Source organism: Punica granatum, unplaced genomic scaffold (assembly GCF_007655135.1).
Source record: "Punica granatum isolate Tunisia-2019 unplaced genomic scaffold, ASM765513v2 Contig00365, whole genome shotgun sequence".
In the NCBI taxonomy this organism is placed as follows: Eukaryota; Viridiplantae; Streptophyta; class Magnoliopsida; order Myrtales; family Lythraceae; genus Punica; species Punica granatum.
The window spans coordinates 16,591-22,120 of record NW_022204303.1 but is presented as its reverse complement, the minus strand read 5'-3'; positions in this window follow the sequence as shown (position 1 = coordinate 22,120).

Sequence of the window (5,530 nt, the reverse complement as noted above, 5' to 3'; positions counted from 1 at the left end):
AATTTAAAAGCCGGGATGGACCCGAGGCCCAGGATAGACCTGAACAGGAATTTAAAACCCGAGATGGACCCGAGGGGCCAGGATAGACCTGAACAGCAATTTAAAAGCCATGATGGACCCGAGGGGCCAGGATAGACCTGAACTGGAATTTAAAAGCCGGGATGGACCCGAGGGGCCAGGATAGACCTGAACTGGAATTTAAAAGCCGGGATGGACCCGAGGGGCCAGGATAGACCTGAACAGCAATTTAAAAGCCGGGATGGACCCGAGGGGCCAGGATAGACCTGAACTGGAATTTAAAAGCCGGGATGGACCCGAGGGGCCAGGATAGACCTGAACAGGAATTTAAAACCCGAGATGGACCCGAGGGGCCAAGATAGACCTGAACAGCAATTTAAAAGCCATGATGGACCCGAGGGCCAGGATAGACCTGAACTGGAATTTAAAAGCCGGGATGGACCCGAGGGGCCAGGATAGACCTGAACTGGAATTTAAAAGCCGGGATGGACCCGAGGGGCCAGAATAGACCTGAACTGGAATTTAAAAGCCGAGATGGACCCGAGGGGCCAGGATAGACCTGAACTGGAATTTAAAAGCCGGGATGGACCCGAGGGGCCAGGATAGACCTGAACTGGAATTTAAAAGCCGGGATGGACCCGAGGGGCCAGGATAGACCTGAACAGGAATTTAAAACCCGAGATGGACCCGAGGGGCCAAGATAGACGTGAACAGCAATTTAAAAGCCATGATGGACCCGAGGGGCCAGGATAGACCTGAACTGGAATTTAAAAGCCGGGATGGACCCGAGGGGCCAGGATAGACCTGAACTGGAATTTAAAAGCCGGGATGGACCCGAGGGGCCAGCATAGACCTGAACTGGAATTTAAAAGCCGAGATGGACCCGAGGGGCCAGGATAGACCTGAACTGGAATTTAAAAGCCGGGATGGACCCGAGGGCCCAGGATAGACCTGAACAGGAATTTAAAACCCGAGATGGACCCGAGGGGCCAGGATAGACCTGAACAGCAATTTAAAAGCCATGATGGACCCGAGGGGCCAGGATAGACCTGAACTGGAATTTAAAAGCCGGGATGGACCCGAGGGGCCAGGATAGACCTGAACTGGAATTTAAAAGCCGGGATGGACCCGAGGGGCCAGGATAGACCTGAACAGCAATTTAAAAGCCGGGATGGACCCGAGGGGCCAGGATAGACCTGAACTGGAATTTAAAAGCCGGGATGGACCCGAGGGGCCAGGATAGACCTGAACTGGAATTTAAAAGCCGGGATGGACCCGAGGGGCCAGGATAGACCTGAACGGAATTTAAAGCCGGGATGGGACCCGAGGGGCCAGGATAGACCTGAACTGGAATTTAAAAGCCGGGATGGACCCGAGGGGCCAGGATAGACCTGAACAGGAATTTAAAACCCGAGATGGACCCGAGGGGCCAGGATAGACCTGAACAGCAATTTAAAAGCCATGATGGACCCGAGGGGCCAGGATAGACCTGAACTGGAATTTAAAAGCCGGATGGACCCGAGGGGCCAGGATAGACCTGAACTGGAATTTAAAAGCCGGGATGGACCCGAGGGGCCAGAATAGACCTGAACTGGAATTTAAAAGCCGGGATGGACCCGAGGGGCCAGGATAGACCTGAACAGGAATTTAAAACCCGAGATGGAACCGAGGGGCCAGGATAGACCTGAACAGCAATTTAAAAGCCATGATGGACCCGAGGGGCCAGGATAGACCTGAACTGGAATTTAAAAGCCGGGATGGACCCGAGGGGCCAGGATAGACCTGAACTGGAATTTTAAAGCCGGGATGGACCCGAGGGGCCAGAATAGACCTGAACTGGAATTTAAAAGCCGGGATGGACCCGAGGGGCCAGGATAGACCTGAACTGGAATTTAAAAGCCGGGATGGACCCGAGGGCCCAGGATAGACCTGAACAGAATTTAAAACCGAGATGGACCCGAGGGGCCAGGATAGACCTGAACAGCAATTTAAAAGCCATGATGGACCCGAGGGGCCAGGATAGACCTGAACTGGAATTTAAAAGCCGGGATGGACCCGAGGGGCCAGGATAGACCTGAACTGGAATTTAAAAGCCGGGATGGACCCGAGGGGCCAGGATAGACCTGAACAGCAATTTAAAAGCCGGGATGGACCCGAGGGGCCAAGATAGACCTGAACTGGAATTTAAAAGCCGGGATGGACCCGAGGGGCCAGGATAGACCTGAACTGGAATTTAAAAGCCGGGATGGACCCGAGGGGCCAGGATAGACCTGAACTGGAATTTAAAAGCCGGGATGGACCCGAGGGGCCAGGATAGACCTGAACAGGAATTTAAAACCCGAGATGGACCCGAGGGGCCAGGATAGACCTGAACAGCAATTTAAAAGCCATGATGGACCCGAGGGGCCAGGATAGACCTGAACTGGAATTTAAAAGCCGGGATGGACCCGAGGGGCCAGGATAGACCTGAACTGGAATTTAAAAGCCGGGATGGACCCGAGGGGCCAGAATAGACCTGAACTGGAATTTAAAAGCCGGATGGACCCGAGGGGCCAGGATAGACCTGAACTGGAATTTAAAGCCGGGATGGACCCGAGGGGCCAGGATAGACCTGAACTGGAATTTAAAAGCCGGGATGGACCCGAGGGGCCAGGATAGACCTGACAGCAATTTAAAAGCCGGGATGGACCGAGGGGCCAGGATAGACCTGAACTGGAATTTAAAAGCCGGGATGGACCCGAGGGGCCAGGATAGACCTGAACTGGAATTTAAAAGCCGGGATGGACCCGAGGGGCCAGGATAGACCTGAACTGGAATTTAAAAGCCGGGATGGACCCGAGGGGCCAGGATAGACCTGAACAGGAATTTAAAACCCGAGATGGACCCGAGGGGCCAGGATAGACCTGAACAGCAATTTAAAAGCCATGATGGACCCGAGGGGCCAGGATAGACCTGAACTGGAATTTAAAAGCCGGGATGGACCCGAGGGGCCAGGATAGACCTGAACTGGAATTTAAAAGCCGGGATGGACCCGAGGGGCCAGAATAGACCTGAACTGGAATTTAAAAGCCGGGATGGACCGAGGGGCCAGGATAGACCTGAACTGGAATTTAAAAGCCGGGATGGACCCGAGGGCCCAGGATAGACCTGAACAGCAATTTAAAAGCCGGGATGGACCCGAGGGGCCAGGATAGACCTGAACTGGAATTTAAAAGCCGGGATGGACCCGAGGGGCCAGGATAGAGCTGAACTGGAATTTAAAAGCCGGGATGGACCCGAGGGGCCAGGATATACCTGAACTGGAATTTAAAAGCCGGGATGGACCCGAGGGGCCAGGATAGACCTGAACAGAAATTTAAAAGCCGGGATGGACCCGAGGGGTCAGGATAGACCTGAACAGCAATTTAAAAGCCATGATGGACCCGAGGGGCCAGGATAGACCTGAACTGGAATTTAAAAGCCGGGATGGACCCGAGGGGCCAGGATAGACCTGAACTGGAATTTAAAAGCCGGGATGGACCCGAGGGGCCAGAATAGACCTGAACTGGAATTTAAAAGCCGGGATGGACCCGAGGGGCCAGGATAGACCTGAACTGGAATTTAAAAGCCGGGATGGACCCGAGGGGCCAGGATAGACCTGAACAGGAATTTAAAACCCGAGATGGACCCGAGGGGCCAGGATAGACCTGAACAGCAATTTAAAAGCCATGATGGACCCGAGGGGCCAGGATAGACCTGAACTGGAATTTAAAAGCCGGGATGGACCCGAGGGGCCAGGATAGACCTGAACTGGAATTTAAAAGCCGGGATGGACCCGAGGGGCCAGGATAGACCTGAACAGCAATTTAAAAGCCGGGATGGACCCGAGGGGCCAAGATAGACCTGAACTGGAATTAAAAGCCGGGATGGACCCGAGGGGCCAGGATAGACCTGAACTGGAATTTAAAAGCCGGGATGGACCCGGGGGCCAGGATAGACCTGAACTGGAATTTAAAAGCCGGGATGGACCCGAGGGGCCAGGATAGACCTGAACAGGAATTTAAAACCCGAGATGGACCCGAGGGGCCAGGATAGACCTGAACAGCAATTTAAAAGCCATGATGGACCCGAGGGGCCAGGATAGACCTGAACTGGAATTTAAAAGCCGGGATGGACCCGAGGGGCCAGGATAGACCTGAACTGGAATTTAAAAGCCGGGATGGACCCGAGGGGCCAGAATAGACCTGAACTGGAATTTAAAAGCCGGGATGGACCCGAGGGGCCAGGATAGACCTGAACTGGAATTTAAAAGCCGGGATGGACCCGAGGGGCCAGGATAGACCTGAACTGGAATTTAAAAGCCGGGATGGACCCGAGGGGCCAGGATAGACCTGAACAGCAATTTAAAAGCCGGGATGGACCCGAGGGGCCAGGATAGACCTGAACTGGAATTTAAAAGCCGGGATGGACCCGAGGGGCCAGGATAGACCTGAACTGGAATTTAAAAGCCGGGATGGACCCGAGGGGCCAGGATAGACCTGAACTGGAATTTAAAAGCCGGGATGGACCCGAGGGGCCAGGATAGACCTGAACAGGAATTTAAAACCCGAGATGGACCCGAGGGGCAGGATAGACCTGAACAGCAATTTAAAAGCCATGATGGACCCGAGGGGCCAGGATAGACCTGAACTGGAATTTAAAAGCCGGGATGGACCCGAGGGGCCAGGATAGACCTGAACTGGAATTTAAAAGCCGGGATGGACCCGAGGGGCCAGAATAGACCTGAACTGGAATTTAAAAGCCGGGATGGACCCGAGGGGCCAGGATAGACCTGAACTGGAATTTAAAAGCCGGGATGGACCCGAGGGCCCAGGATAGACCTGAACAGCAATTTAAAAGCCGGGATGGACCCGAGGGGCCAGGATAGACCTGAACTGGAATTTAAAAGCCGGGATGGACCCGAGGGGCCAGGATAGAGCTGAACTGGAATTTAAAAGCCGGGATGGACCCGAGGGGCCAGGATATACCTGAACTGGAATTTAAAAGCCGGGATGGACCCGAGGGGCCAGGATAGACCTGAACAGAAATTTAAAAGCCGGGATGGACCCGAGGGGTCAGGATAGACCTGAACAGCAATTTAAGAGCCGGGATGGACCCGAGACAGGGATTTGAAATTTGGAATTCATGTAGAGCGCTGTGTGATACGGCTTGCTTGGCGGTTGGATTCGGATTGCTCTGTGCGTGACGACTAATGATGACCTCTTAACACTTGTCCTTTTCTGAACATTGTTGGTTGGGGTGGTGCGGTGCATCCCTCGACGATTTCCAAGTCTTCGAGAACACGTTTCGCCGCGTGAGGCAGACGTGAGTCCGTCAGCGGGGAGCATCCCCTGGGGTTCCTGATCGCACCTGTACATGGAAAAGAGAAGTCTACAAAAGGATGTCAGCCGCGTGAAATCGTCTAGACTACGACGCGTAATGGAATCTATGTAAAGATGTGTTGGGGCATGATATTGGTGGCCATTTGGAGGGC